Source organism: Haliaeetus albicilla, chromosome 6, assembly GCF_947461875.1.
Source record: "Haliaeetus albicilla chromosome 6, bHalAlb1.1, whole genome shotgun sequence".
Classification (NCBI taxonomy): Eukaryota; Metazoa; Chordata; class Aves; order Accipitriformes; family Accipitridae; genus Haliaeetus; species Haliaeetus albicilla.
This window is the reverse complement of record NC_091488.1, coordinates 30981356-30995204: the sequence shown is the minus strand read 5'-3', so window position 1 is coordinate 30995204 and position 13849 is coordinate 30981356. Positions and strand designations below refer to the sequence as shown.

Genomic DNA, 13849 nt, shown 5'->3' with positions numbered 1-13849 from the left:
ATACTTGATAAGTGTTTTTTAAATAAAAGCTTATATAGAAATCTGAGTATTTGTTGAGTTTGCCAGAAATGAGCAATGATAGACTTCTGAGGACCACAAGTTTGGGTTTGGTGTTAATTTTTATTTTTTTAACGCCTCTTAAAAAATGGTGAATCTAAATAAAACATGTTGGAAGAAAACTATCCAAAAAAGTCAGAGTCTCTGTGCTGGTGACAAAAATAAAATTCAAAGAGTTACTACCCCTTAAAGCCCCTTGTTTACACTAGCCAAACACTCAGTTATGTTAGTCACAATTTCAAGTTTCTGTGAAGGCAAAACTTGTTCTGTGAAAATTGTGTGTGCAAGGCAGTAATATAATCTGCTTGAAAACCAGATTTGAGCAGTAATCTTGACCATCCCACCATGCCAATGTTACTGTCACATCTGACAACTAATTACATTTCTCTCATTTAAGGCACTTCAGCAATAGAAATAAAACAATTCCTAGGCACGGTCTTCCAACGCAGTCACAAAAATTTGAGCTAAACCTTCCTTGTTGCCATGCACGCCTTCGTGCTGTGCTCTGGGTGGGCATGGAGACTGTTTTATTCCTTCCCTTACTGCATCAGCCTTTAGGCTTTCAAACGTGCTTTTTCCCTGCTTCCCTTGTTTAGACTAAAGAACTTAATTTCTTTGATATTTCTTCTTAGGCCAGATTTTCTAGCTCTTTGAATTTTTTCCTTCTTCTTTTCTGGGTGCTTTTCAATATGTCCCTGCCTCTTTCAAAGTGCAGTGCTCAAAAATGGATAGAGTGGTCTGGGTGATGCCTTGTTAGTGGTGAGCAAAAGGATTTTATTCTTTTTGATGCTTTTTTATATCTTTGTTTTATGTATTACAGTATAATATTTTCTTTCTTTTTTTTTTTTTTTTTTTTCTCCAGTAGCATGGCATTGCTGACTCATGTCCAGCTTGTGATCCCTTAGGTCCCTCTCAGCAGAGTTCCTCATAGCCTTATGCAGGTGATTATTCCTACCTAAATGTAGTGCTTTGAGATTCACTGAGGACAATGGCTATCTCTTTTTAAATGGGCTCTTTCTCCAGTTTGCCACAAATACTCTTTGTTTAGGGTCTAGTTGTCAGATTTGGGCCACAACCCAGGATGCATTTACCAGAGAAAAGCAATGGCCTGTGCTTGGACCATCTTTCCAGAACAAGACTTGAAATTCAGTAGATATTAATGTTGTAGACCTTCAGGGAAGGTTTAAAAAAAAGAAAAGTAGGAATATTCTAAGGAAAACAAGGAGTATATATATATTTTAAAAGTAAAGTTCATTGCCTAATGTATTTAAGTTGTAACTTTTCTCAGTTCTACAAGTCATGGCAAGTTTCAAATAAGTTGAGTGCAAACAATTAGGCTGGTTCCACACCAAGGACTAATAGCAATAACTTTTAACTTGAGGAAGAAAACAAAAAGTAAACTATGCAAAAAATTAAGGAAACACACTAACAAAACTTTGTTTAGTAAATTATTCTAATAAATTGTGACTTGGCTAATGAACATAAGGTGTCAAATGCAATGTTAGAAACTATACAATACAACCTTTGCTACTTTATGTTCCAGAATGACTTTTGTAATCACTGCTGCTCTCTGCAGGCATCTTAGTACAGGCTGGTGACATGCCTGAACTATGATATCGCTTATAAGAACTAACCTGGAAACATGTAGAAGTGCTGCAGTTATGCCAGCTGTTTTGGGCAGGGAAAAGTGATACATGTGTGATATTCTAGATCACTGTTTCTTCAAAATGTGTTCATATCCTGAGCATTGTTCATTAAAAGTGCTGGGAGCAAGACATGAAAATAACAGCATTATCTTGATTGTAGACAACTGCCTTCCAAACCTAAGATTAACTTTAACATTAAACTATAAACTTTTTTTGGGTATCCCTTCAGTTATGTTACCTGTAGCACTAGTTAATAGTTGTGTTTCAGAGGAAAGGATGACCTGTCATTGCACACAGAGTAAGTATTTTAGTTCCGAGTGTGCACATTTCTGAATAGAACAGGGAGCACTACAATATTTATACCAGTAGTCTGGCTATTCCTTAGTTAATTAAAAACCTCTGGTCAGACCGGCATATTTTTACTATTACTATACACACAAGAGAATACAGTATTTGTTCTGCATCCTGTTGTTTTTCATAGGGCTTTTCATTTCCTATAAAATATTTCTGTTAGTGTTGATAATAGCTCCATTTAAGTTGAATGTCCCTGTATGGATGAAAAGAATCTGGATTTGTGTAACAGAAGGTAAAAAAATCTAATTTAGGCAAATATTTTAAAGTGTTGTTGAATATATTGAAGAACCATCCCACACCTAAAATGACAAATGCTTGTGTAGGACATATCAGCACTCTGCTGTCATAATGCAATATGTTGTATGACATTATTGAATCTCCAGGTTTGCTAGTGAAGAGTGAAAAGAAAAATAGAATTGTTACTTCATACCTTAGAGATGAATGTAATCATAATGAAATTCATTCAGGGGATGGTGCCTAAAACTACCCACATGTTTTCCACTGTAAGATGTGATTTTTGACTTCTTGTAGCTTTGTGGGGAAAAAAAAAAAAAAAAGAATTGTCATGCTGATTTTGTGCCTCAGAATGAATTGTAGCAGGATGAACTAAAATGGCTGGGTTGTTTCAGAGAAGGAGGTTAGGGAAAAATGTATAATTTTGTCACTATTAAAATCCTTACAGCAGTTCCTTCAGAACTCTGAGAGAAGGGAGATGGGAAGTGACAGTGAGGGCGAAGACTTATGGTCATCCCACTATAAAGGACTTCTCCTCCTGGGAAAGTGCTCTGAGCAGACTAGTGTGAAGAGAGAAACTGGTGGAGAAGAGACAGGTTGGAAGTGGCTGGTTATTAGTGCTTACTCTCCAAAGCTGGGAAAAAAATCCCCGTGCCCACCATCTCTATGTTTGTCTCCTATCAGCCAGCAGCTGCAACACCCACTGGCAAAATGCGTGCCCATCTTCTGCTAGTGGTCAGCCTAGAGACACTAGCAACTTAAAGCACTTTCTTCTGCTCTGTTAGCTCGGTAAAAGAAGCTGGTGGTAACGATCCAAGGGTATTAAGCCTGTGTGTCAGGGTAAGGATACACGATGGATGTTCCCAGGGCTCTCCTTTGTGTTGTTTTTAAAAGGAAGAAGATTCTGCAAAATAACTGTATTGAGAGAAAACAGCAGGTGTAGCTTGTGCAACCTTAAGATGGTGCAACCTAAGAGGGTGTAAGTCAGAATTTTATAGAGAAGGCAGTAGTGTGTCAGATTTCTGCCTGCTTTGTTAGAGAATCAAAGCGTATGTAATGAAAGAGGAAAGAAAATAAAGACTTCAGGATTAGACATTTGCCTCTGGATTTTAAAATGCGTTTTAGCCCTCTTCCTGTCCTAATATCACCTACAAACTCTCTGAAGTCAGTTAAGTAAAGCTCTAGTCCCTCTGTGTAGTCTTCAGTGCTTGACTTGAGAGCCCATCTCTGATTTGCAGAAGTGATAAGCTGCTTTGAAAAGCTGATATCCAGCAGGCATATCCTCTAAGTAAAAATAAAAGTGCTGTGCAGTTCAAAAACCTCTAGCGACTAAGCCTATGCTCTTCTTAATCTGGGATCCTGCAATTAGTAGATAATGGTGAGTGTCTTCTTTCTGTTTTCAAAATGAGAACAATGCTGCAAGCGCACGGGGGGTTGGGGCAGAGGCCTTCACTGGGCTTCAGAAGAAGTCTACAGTGATGAACACCACTGAAAAAGACCATGAAGGAGTGAACAATTCTAATGCACAGTGAGGGAAAAAGTATTAATTGGAAAAGGTAATAGGATTTGTCTGTTCAGTGGGCACAGTCTCTTTGACCAATAAGTATAGCAGGGTCCATGGGAAATATAACGAAGTGTGGTCCAATGAAAGACTGTATGAAAAAGCCAGTGTGCAAAGGAGCTGAATGCAAGATGTATGACAGTTTTAAGCTTGTTGTTTTCTAACTTTTGATTGTTTGTAAGTGAACAATATATTGATTTGTTGACATAGTGTTTATAGGGTGGTTTTGGGCTTGCAGGGTTTTTTCTGTATGCTCTTCATGTACATGTATGCATACAAACCAAATGACTACTTATCTTCCCAAAAAAGCCTAAAAATGTGGCTTGTTTAACCAGTCCATTTTTACAATGTGATAATTTTTTCAGGTACAGCAGCAAAACCCAATTATGCAAAAAGCATAATATGCAAAAAGTATGTCCTAAGATTAGGAAGATTCACAACAAATGCTTTTAGTTTCAGTGTATTTCCTTTGGAATCTGCACTTTGGGTGTTTACAGTTTGTTTATTTTACATTTCTAGGCAACAGAAACCTACTTTATTCAATGTCAGTCAATAAATTAAATCATCCTTCAGTGTGTCACTTTTAATCTGGAGATTGTTCTGAAGATATTTTTAATGACTTTGCATCTAGAAATATCAGTCTGATAATTTGTCTAAGCTCCTTGAATACTATTTCTTACAGTTACACTTATTTAAGGAAATCTATGGTTTAAATTGCAACTGTGTAAAATGTGTTTCTTAAAATTCTCCTTTTCTTATCATTTACATGTATAAATATTAATATCTCATTTTATGACATTACTGTTAGGATCTTATTTAGGATCCTGGAAAAAACTAATTTGTTCCAGAAAGAACATCTATTATTTTTATTTAACTAGCAGGCTACTATTTTTAAATTATATTGAAATATATCTGAGATATACAATCATCCTATTTAATTCTGTCTTACCCACAGAACCGATGGACTGCTGTTTGACTTTGTCACCATTATCTGTCAGATGCAGGGGAGAGGACTTCCCCTAAACTTTGTGTTTCATCTCTAGTGCCTTTCCCAAATTCTGATCCCAACGAGCAATGTATAAAGACAGCCTCCATCGCTCCCCTGTTTGTAGGGGACCTAGAAAAAGCTTTGGGAGATTGTGAACTGTTGCATCTCATGAAGCCTCTCCTGTTATGGTTTCAGTCAATCTCTTTTCTCCCTTTCCCTTTTTGTCCTGAGGATATGCTGCCCTTGCACTGTAGCTTCATTGTCTTTTTCCCTCCTGTTTTACTCCAGAGCTCTGATCTTATTATCAATACTGTGCATGCAATAAACTTGACTCCCTTATATCTGCAAACTTACTTATTGCACTCAATCTTCTCGTCCAGATCATTGATAGAAATACTAAATGGAACCGCCCCCAATACTGAGCGCTGGGGAACACCACCTGTGACCAGCTGCCAACTGGATTTAACTCCATTCACCACAACTCTGCGGGCTCGGCCATCCAGCCCGTTTTTTACCCAGCAAAGAGTACAGAGGCAGCACCGTGTCTGTGCCTCTCCAAGAGCAGCCTTTGTATCTTCAAATTCTTACACCCTCATGCCATATCACAGTCATGAAATACAAGTGTCACGGTATAAAAATGTTACTCTGGTAGGCTAGGATATGGCTCTTCATGTTCTTAGCTTTTAGCTGAAAAAACATGTGATAAGAATAATATATGATAACTATGTCCTGTGCCACAAGGGCTACGAGCCTGGGAAGAACATCAGAGAGGGCATTATAGGCTCAAATCAAAGATTGCTTTGGCCCTGGTCACGGCTCCAGCATTGCCCAGTATAAAAAACTGGCAAAGAAACTGCCCCTGCAGGTGCTAAGTCTGGCGCTGTTCACAGTGATGCCTGCGGTCAAGTATGCAAGCGCTCCTTGGGAAGGACACAAGAGATCCGCCTCTGGCTCAAACTTGGAGAGCTTGTTGACTTCAGCTCTTGTGCTGACCATGAAACTATGAGTAAAATGAGTTGCTATGATGAATTGTGCCTTTCTAGAGCATCATCCCATGCCAGCTACTGTCCTGTAAGCAGCTGGCAGTACAGCTACCTTTATGTCTGTTCTCAGCTCTGCCAAATAAAGGGATGGTAAGAACTAAGGGGCAACCACAGGGCAAGCAAGGTCCAAACTGTCACTACTCCAAACGAAAAACAAAATTTCAAATCAAGGGGGAGATTAACTTTGCGACACCGTCCTTTGAAAAGCAACATTAACTGTTTTTCAGTAACAAAAATCACCTCTGTAACTGTAAGAAGTAAGAAAATTATTACAAAGATATTAATAAGAGCACTTCTGAAATGTGCATGCCTTTGGACTGAGATGTTTAAAGTGTTTCAAATTTATCTTAATTATGTCTCTAAACTTGTAAGATGATGAAAAATAGTATTTCTCTTTAGTAGGAGTGGGTGGTGTTACCTATTAACATACGTTTGAAGTCACACAGTAACATTTAAAGTCTATTTATAAGTGAAAGACTAACAAGCAGATGAGTGAATATAGGTCAGAGAGGGGAATTAAAGAGAATGGGAATAACAACACCTCTGGTTTCATGGGCTGGTGAGACACCACTGCTACTGGGGGAAAAGGATCAGAAAAGTAACCTGGTGTCTTAGTAAACTGTGGATTCTTGCAGCAGAACAAAATACCAAACATTATGACTGCTTTACAGCACTGCAGGCTTCCTGAGAAGCTTTGTGTTTCATCCTAGAGGCAGACATAGGGTACTTATTATTCAAATAGCTACCACTTACCCTTGATAATGCTTTCAAGGCATACCTGACTGAACTCTAAAAACCCCATCTGGTCAAGTGCTGTTTTAATATGCACAGACACTGGCTCGCAAACCACCATAGATTGTTTCCATAAACTACAATTTAACTGTCAAGATTTAATTAAGAAATACATCAGAGCCTTTGGAATAAACAGGATAGTCAGGGATGTTGGACAAGCGGGCTGTGTGACATGGCAGGGGCTTAAAAATTTGTGCACTGACAGAGTTTTCTTCCCAACAGTGATTGCTTAAGAAAGCCACCAAACCCCAAAGCAGCCACCTTATGTGTTATACACATGATAGTTTTACGTCATTCTCATCACTGTCAGCCACGTTACATAGTTGGTTTTTGATTGTATCAACCTGCATATCGCAGTCTTGAAAATCCTGGGAAAAGGACACATTTTATGGCACTATAAAATCATCACTTTCCTGTACAGTTTTCTGCTATTATATAAAGGTTATTGCATTCCCTGAAAATACATAACATGTTTAATCTGAAATAGGATGTGTTTTTTCCCTGTATAAGCAAGCTGTCTGGCAGGCAGCAGGAGATAAAGAAAATGTTTATTTTTATATCAAAATGATTTAAAGTAATATTTGTATAAATGTGCATATGCATATAAGTATTATTCAAAAAACCAAAAAACTACTAAAGCTGACATAAACATCAGTTTTAAATAAAATTTGGAAATAGTGAAGCCTAAATGACAGCTAGACATCATTCATGGACACAAACTAATACAAATTCACAAATGTTTCTGCTGTACACCTCAAGTGTAAAAAATAATCAGTATTTACTGTATTATATCTGACTATCATAAGGATGGTGCATTATCTGTTTCAGTAATGCAAAGCTAATTTTAGCTGTCAAAAGGTTGGAGTCAAAGACCTATAAAAGAATATCTTCCCTGAGTGAAATCTAAAGGGACATTTTAATTTGTTTCTGTTCCATTACTTCTGAATAAGTTGTTTTGAAGCAAATAATGAATTCATATAATAAGTGCTAGTCTTCTGTTTGGGTCCTAAAATTTCTAACAGTTTTCTTAAGAAAGCTCTTTTTTGTTATTTTTAAAGTATAACCAAATAGGTTTGTAGTTTTTGGTTGTTTTTTTTTTTCCCACCAGCATTAAAATGCCCGTGTGAAGGTAGTCCAAGCAAGAGTTTTTCAAAATTCAGGTTACCTTAAGCAAAACTGGTACAGTAGTGACAGACTTGTTTAAATTTTTAAATATGTTTTTTTATGTATCATTTTCAGGGCTCTAACTGTATTGGCTAGTCCCAGGTGCTTATCACAGGGTGGAGAATCCTAAACTTGGACAAAGTTTACAAATTTTAATTTCCACTACTAAAGTGATTACGTGAAGGTAAGTAATTTAATTTAGAACTGTTTAGAGATGAAATGTGCAAGCAAAATCCTCTCCTGTAGTTTTTGCATTCAATATAGTGCATATTCAGTTTATGAGGCCTAAAGTAACAAATTTGTCCTTTAGCTATGCAAGATAAGTTACAGAGAAATTCCACTGGAAGCAGTGGAAGTACCTGCAAGCACATTTTTAAGAAAAAAGGACATGCTCTATTACAGAGTTCATGAGACGCTGGCTATGAAGTTATTACAACTGCAGCATTCATTGCCACAGGATGCTGAAACAGTCAATGATAAAACTAGATTGAAAACGGGTGATAGCAAATTCACAGATAAAGATCCAACACTGTTATTGAACATGATGACTCTACATGTAACCTCCATCTCAGGAACTTCTAAGCCATTTTGAGTAGGACTGTCCTGATGTGACGGTGTTTAGAGCCTGTCGCAAGGGTCTGACCCAGTACCAGCACATTTTTTGTGCCTTACTGAAAAAAACCCTATGTAGTGACATGGAAGATCTTATTTCCGTTGGTTCATAGCAGTGAAATATGTTCTGTTTAGTGTCATGGGATTCTTGTATTCAAGCTAGAAAGCTTTTGCCAGATGGTTAATTGACTGAAAGAATGCTTCTAGCCCTGGAGAACACAGGCTGAAAAGTTTTCTTTTTCTCATTGAGTTGTTCTGCAACAAACAAATGGTGTGGCTTGGGATGGTGAAAGACTGAATCCAGCAGCATTGTCTTAATTATGAAAATGAAAAGTGTAGTTGCAGTTGAGAACTCAAAAGTATCACCTGCAAGTTGTAATCGCACAGTGGTGACAAAAGTAGCAGCTTCCATTTAGTGATGGTTTCTGTGCTGTGGTTAGTCAGAGGCCTCAGTCATTTCCATCCATCAGCATCATCATTTGTTTCACTTGCTTCTGATTTAAACTTTGCTTTTCTTCAGTTGAGCATAAGTGAGTGCTCTGCTGTACCAGAGCTCATACCACACTGAGGTATAAAAGCTGTCACTTACCATGAATCATTTTGTGTATGCATCTCATGAGTGAATAACTGGATGAGAGATACAAGTGTCAGAAAGTTAGCCCAGCACATCAAAGTACAAAAAGCCTCTAGTTAGCTTGACTTTTTAGGTTTTCCTCTATATGCCTTGGGTTTTCATAGTTAGATCCTAAGATAAGCTCAGGAACATGGATACTTCCCTATTCTCCACAAAATTATGACTTTCCCTTCTGTAGGATAAGCTGCTAAACTTTGCCACTAGCTATTTCTACCACTGAAGTATCTAAGATACCAAGAAATGTTCTTCCAATATTTTGCAGATCAGAAGGCTAATTTGTTTGAAACAGGCATGGCTATACTCTATGCTTCTGCTAGGCTGTGCACCTTTGTGTTTACAACACAAGTGACTGTAATCCTGCCACCCACAATTGGCAACAGCGGCAAGGCACCAAACCCCCACACACAAACTCTCACTTGGCCTTGCTCTCCTCTTCCAGAGGCTACAAGCAAAATGCAGAGAGCACAGGGTTCCTTCAAATCCATGGAAAGTTTTTTTTTTTTTTTTTCTCTCTCTGCTTTCCAATAGGGACAGAAGCTGGTGAAGGTGCAAAGCTGCCATTCTTGATGGAAAAAATGTTATTTATATCTCCTGATGATTGTCTTTCAAAATCTAGGCAGGATAGATCATATGTGAGGACTACTATTTAATTTTCTCCATGGACAATTTGCTAACAACTTGAAAAAGAACTTCCCCTTTCCTATGCATCCCCCATATCTCTGGTCAGTTTGTTGTCGCAATTGGAAAAATCCTTTGGAACTACTAGTGTGGATGGACAAGGGAAAGCTGGAAAGGTTGGAGAACAGGTATCACTCTTGGAACTGAAGTCCAACAATGGTGGTCAGAGGTTTGAAGTGAGGCAAGAAAGAGAAACCACTCAAACAGGGACAGGGATTTTGCATGTGCAGTTTTAATTATGCTTATCACACCAGCAACCACTGACATTTTCTGGTACTGCAGTTTAATAAAAATGCAGGCTGAAACCATAGCTTGCTGTCAGCAAAGATGGCAGTGCTGGCCCATCTGCTTTTCAGACTGAAGTGAGGTTGTTCATAGTCATGCTGTTTTTCAGAGGGTTTGAAGCCACACTACTTAACCTGCTTCAAGTCATGACATATGACCCAAGGACAGCTGGGTGCAGGAACATATGCATGTTATGCATAGAATAAAACAGTTGCTTGTGGAAATATTTTTAGGGATGCAAGTTTACAAATGAAGGTGCATTTGATGGAAAGCAGATGTAAACTGTTATACCCCTAGATATGTGGACTTCAATTGCCTGGCATAACTTTAGCTTCTGAAGGTCTTTAGTTGAACTGTTACAATTTGTCTAGCTAAGCAGGACCACAATTATTTTCAAAACCAGTTTTTCCCAAGCCTTCATTTTGCCAATTTATACTGAAAGCTCTTTAGCAAATGGACTATTTACTACTGTATGTTTGTTCAGTACGAGAGGAGCTTCTAGGCACTACTGCAATAACACAATTATGAACAAATAACCACTCCAGGATAATTCTATGCAGGCCTTCCTAGTCATGCTTTCATACCTCAGATACAGTCACAGCTTATGCAGTGCAGCAATTAAGCTGTTGATTACAGTCACTGAGTTACAGGGGCATGCTGAGGGTCTGATCCTATGTGTGACATACATCTGTAGCCTCCAAGTCATGCAACTGTTCTATCCTTTTAAAACAGAAATTGCAAGTGGCGAAGATTGGGGCTTATGTTTGTGTGTCTTAAAAGCAGCAAGGGAGAAAGAAAAGAAAAAAGTCCAGAAACAGCAACATCTCTGCACTTGTGAGCAAGAGCAGCAAAACTGTCAAGTCTTGCCCTTTCTTCTTATGAGTCAGTTCAAAATCCATCTTCTTGAGCAGCTTCTCAGCATCTGGCCATCAGCGTTGTTGCCAAATGGTCAGTTTCTGTTATTTTAAGTACCTGCCTGAATCCACACCAGGTTTCTCAGCTGCTTCTTTATTTTATGTAACGGACCAGTGCAATAACTGCTAATTACTAAACTCTAGAAATTATGTTATGGAGACAATGACCAAGATAACTGAAGACACGTAGTTCAAATATGGGTTTAATGCCTCCTCCTGGTCAAACACAGCATTTTTGTATTTTAGGGTTGCCTTTTGTAAGTTGCAGTAACAAAATGTAAACTGCTTAATCATGCAATTTGTCTTAATTTTAATTATATTTAAACAGGCAATTTCTAATTTTGTTTGGTGTTTTTTTTTCCTATCCTGCTGCTAGTGTTTTAGATAGTTAAAGGTATAATGTGCATGTTTGTCCAGCTTAGCAGTATACGTATTTGTAATTTTAAAACAAATCCTGTTCCAAAGTGAAGGAAATACTATACTCATAACTGACCTCATAGAACTGGACATTTGTTTGTCTGGTCAAATAAATAGCAAGTCCCTTTGTGATCTTAATGAATACAGAATTAAATCTACATTTCCAGCTTGGTGCAGGGATAGGCAGAGATCTGATTAAAACTGTCTGAAAATTTCCATTCCAAAGCCCTTTTTTCAGGGCTGTTTTCTCTACTGTTCTCTACTCTCTAAGCTAACCTTAACCAGCTGCTTGACATTTGCAGTCTGTCTTGGGTTATTTTTTTTTAAGAGTAGGAAGAAAAGGAAGAAACATTTCCAGGAAATATATGTCAGAAAATTTTCCAGCAGCCTTTTTTCCGGAGGCAGACATAGAAAAGTTAAGTCATTTTGCCAATGTAAAACACCTGTGAATATTTTCCTTGACTGAGAAATACTAGCAGACTTTTATGACCTTGACATTTGACATGGGATAACCTTGCCGGTGAAACACATGGCCTTGACATCTTTGCGAAAGCTCAATGAAACCTGTGTTACTGAAAAAAAAAGAAAAAATCACAATGTGTACAGGCTTAGTACAGACTTTATAGATTTTTGACAACTAAATTCTGCAAAGAATACCAGTGCTAAGTTTCTGTTTACTCCATAGGAAAAATACAAGGCAGTGTATTTTTAGCCCATTTCCAGAACATTGACAGTCTCTTAGGTGCTCCATCATCTCTAGCATGTCAGCAGTATGACTCTCAAGTATTGTGCTTTGTCAAACAACTCTTTATTAGCAGGTTAATCTTTGTGAGCTGCTGTGGGTTACAACCATATCAAGAAATTCTGTATTTAGAATAAGTAGTATTTTCAATTGGCTGCCTCCCATTTTTCCTCTATAGAGATATTGATCTTTCTTTCCAAGGACCAGAAAGATCCCAGGGGCGAAATTTCTAATGATAGGCTCAATTAAAACCCAACACACTCTTTCAGGACAGCACTTACATGCAAGCTTTGATTTTTATGGGTTATAGCCCCTAGCTGTCATGTGAGACAGAGCTTACAACAACAGAGACCTTTTTAAAAACTCTGCAGCAAGGACTCCTAAGGCATGCAACAACTATCACCCAGAAGAACCCATGGAGATTGCTATTTACCAAAGTAAAGTTTACCAGTTTTTCTTGAACAGATCATGCTACCTATTCCCCTGCACTGGGGAGATTGCAAAAGGTATTTGCATATGTTGATTTACTGTATGAATTTAAACTACTTATTTATTTATTTATTTATTTCTTCACTATATTTCTGGTAAACTACCGTTCTTCCTGGAGTTATCCACTCCTTCTAAGTGAGAAATTTTCATGCACCTGTTTATATAAAGGGAAATGAAACTCTCCAGTTTTCTAGATTTTCCAGCTACTGTCGGTGGGATTCATCTCACCTGCTCTTAGGTGTCTGTGTAAGGTAAAAGCAACACGATGCTTTTATCTGTGCTAGACAGGTACCCTTTGGCACTCTTTATGGGCAAAGGAGTGAAGTAAATACTGAGGTGAGATTGTGCTGACCTATTTAGACCATATGACTCGCACCTTACGAGTGGCTCTTTCTCTCCAATGCTGCAAAAGGAAGCCTGGAGTGATTGGTTCAGGTACAGATGTCTGTCTTTGGTCAGATTAATCCTACCCTAAATTTGCAGATACTAAGTGTTTAAACTTTGACTGAGAACAATAAGGGCTGTATGACAATTTTCTGCTGGGAAATTTGTAAATTTTACTGAGATAGTCAGCAGGAATAGATTCTAATACAGCACCATCCTGATGTTTAGTATCCTAAGAATCCCACATTTTGGAAAGGAAAAGAGATGTCTCTTCTCTGGAGTAGACTGCAGTGCAACAGAAAAACACCCTTATTACTATATCTTAGGTCCTGAATAAAATCCCAAATTTGAGTGTTTACGTGCTGAGCCTTTCAAAAGGGAACCTGCTGAGCTTTGCTGTACCATCCCTATCTGCAATAACAGTGCTTAGTTCAATTCAACTAAACATGCTTAGGTGATGACAATACTGTGTTCAAAACAGGACACAACCTTATCAAATATATTGTAGTTACCATCATTTTTAGAAACACATTTTAAAAGTCTGAATGATTTTTTCCCCCCAATTATTATATATGTATGTATTATGTATGTATTTTACTGAAATAGCAGTAACTTGCCTTCCCTTAGCTCAAGTGTAAATGACCCTATTCATTTGTAGCTAAAATTGTCCTCCCCCGAGTATGCTGACTTCAGTAGAATTACAACTTGCATGATTTCAGCTGATAGAGTCTACTGCAGCTATAACCTAAAGTAGTAACATATTTCTTGCAATACATGATAAAAGAAGCACTTGGCAAAGGTCAGCTTTTCAGATGTCTTACAGAAATGCCATTAAGTACAATCTTCTGATAGGTC

General features: G+C 37.9%; 1 protein-coding gene across 4 annotated transcripts in view; it reads right to left on the bottom strand.

Annotated features, from left to right (window-relative positions):
- HTR1F (5-hydroxytryptamine receptor 1F) overlaps positions 1-13849 on the bottom strand; it is a 134461-nt gene that overhangs the window by 50762 nt on the left and 69850 nt on the right. The window contains exon 4 of one of the 4 annotated variants that reach the window (XR_011325072.1): positions 9898-11951. The exons of the other annotated variants lie outside the window; for them this stretch is intronic. The gene's annotated coding sequence lies outside the window, so the exon portion shown is untranslated. Of the gene's footprint in view, positions 1-9897; positions 11952-13849 lie in introns of those variants that run through there. 4 annotated transcript variants of the gene reach the window in all.